We start from the raw sequence: 2,321 nt of genomic DNA, 5'->3' as shown, positions 1-2,321 counted from the left end.
GTGTGTGTGTGTGTGTGTGTGTGTGTGTGTGTGTGTGTGTGTGTGTGTGTGTGTGTGTGTGTGTGTGTGCGTGCGCGAGCGTATAATTTTTTATTTTCAAATACATCCTTTTTATAATAGAAACATTAGGAACAGAGGAACCTCCTCATTTGGAAAAAAGAGAAAATCAACGAACCTTTAATAAATGCTAGATAGCTCCATATCTGTTTACTATGTATTCCCTAACATGATCCAACTTGATATTTGTGTGACAAGTTCAATTGGAACGAAACCTATATATGACGATGATTGCTTCATCTTGTCAGATGTATTCATTGTTCCGTCAATCTCCGTTCATTGTCGTACGCCCATATGCTTTCAGGTGACTTTTAAGACAAGCTGATGATTTACTTGGTCTAGACTTTAGAGTAAATACGACAGACAAACCTCAGCATTCTTTCTTCGATTGATTGAGTCTGTCTTTTAGATTGACATGCTTGTGCATTACCGTATCTGTTTCTCTTTCTATACGTTTGTACGTGGTACGAATGAACGTATGTGTATGATTGTAATGTGTATATGTATGTATGCATGTTTGTATGAGCGTGTGTATGCATATATGTACGCGTGTATGTGTATATGCATCTATCTATCTATCTATCTATCTATCTATCTATCTATCTATCTATCTATCTATCTACGCGCGCGCGTGCGAACACACACCACACATACATATGTGGCCAAACAGAAAAGATCCACGGGAAGACCATCATCATAAATTAGTCAACCCAGTGTGAAACTGAGCCGACTGTGAACTTTTCAAGTAATAAACACATCTCCTATATTGGGTTACATATGTCATACTTTAGTACTGTGTGGACTGGGGTCCAAGTTGACAGGCTTTCAATATTAATAAGTGTTAAAAAAAAAATTAATGGTGTGCAAATAAGAAGCTTTAGTTCTCTGAATCTGCAAGATTTGATGTGTATATCAACAAAATCGTAGTGCATCTGAGCACTGTATACAATAATTTCATTATTATCATTATTAAAATAGCTACTTGTTTCTCTGAGATTAGTCAAGTGATATAGACACCTCCGATGAGACTGTAATAAGGGTCAGAGATGGATTAATGGCTGTTCATAATCTCTTTCCTTCTTTTTTTTTTTGCAATCTATAGAGAAATAGGTAAAACTGACATGTCTATTACGTAGGTTCACATGTACTGAAAAATAAACGCATACACATAATATTCACAAGACTTCCGACTCAGAGTTCAAGTCGCTGATCATTGTTACACACTGCAAAGAAAACTTTTCCATCAATCGGTTATTTGGTTTGGCAGAATTGTGAAAGTCCGTTGGGATGGATTACAGCTTATAGCTTATAGTTTAAAGAGCCAGACTTGTCATACATACTGTATAGGAGGCTGGTTCTGTCTGATAATCATGCTAAGGTTTACAACTGTTTGACGAATACTCAGATACAGACACAATTATTCAATGAATAAACAATTCAGTTGATTGAACAACTGATATATAGTGTCAAAACTGATGAAAGTTCATTTATGTTTGCATAAGAAATGTACGTGTTCACGTGTATATGTGTATACATATACCTACTATACATGTGTGTATATGTCAATGTGTGTGTGTGTATGTTTGTGTGTGTGTATTTACAGGTCTTCTTCAACTGTTCAATCGCCTACCTAAAGAAATCAAAAATATAAAAAGAACCTTTACGGAAACATCCGAAAAAAACGTTGGATAAACTCCTAACGACGACCCTGGATCAGCCTACCATTCAAGGATACTCTTAGGAAAGATCTGCTGTAACAAACTCAATCATAGCCCAACTTCCAGCCATGAAGTAACAACAAAACTGATAGAAAATAAAGGTGGTGCTCCAGCATGGTCGCAGTCTTACGACTGAAACCATTATAAAATTAAAGAATAAATATATACATGTAGGCGCGCATGTATGGTTGAGGAAAGAAGCTTGCTTTCCAACAACATGGTTCTGTGTTCAGTCTCACTGCGTGGCACCTTGAGCACGTATCTTCTATAACTCTGGACCGACCAAAGCCTTGCGAGGGGATTTGGTAGACGAAAACTGAAAAAAGCCTGTTGTGTGTGTGTGTATTATTCAAATTTACAGAAGACGAAAGACGAAGACAGGTGTAAGAACAAACAGGTGCATTAGTTTAACTCTCAGGAAGAATGGAAAAGTCTTTTACGTTTCGAGCCTACGCTCTTCACAGAAAGGATTTCCAAAAGTTCAGAAAGTTCAAAGGTCGTGGTAGATTAGTGCAATTTACATTTAAAAAAAACAAAAAAAAAAAC

This window comes from Octopus bimaculoides, chromosome 4 (assembly GCF_001194135.2).
Source record: "Octopus bimaculoides isolate UCB-OBI-ISO-001 chromosome 4, ASM119413v2, whole genome shotgun sequence".
Classification (NCBI taxonomy): Eukaryota; Metazoa; Mollusca; class Cephalopoda; order Octopoda; family Octopodidae; genus Octopus; species Octopus bimaculoides.
The sequence above is the reverse complement of the archived record's forward strand: the minus strand, read 5'-3'. Positions refer to the sequence as shown.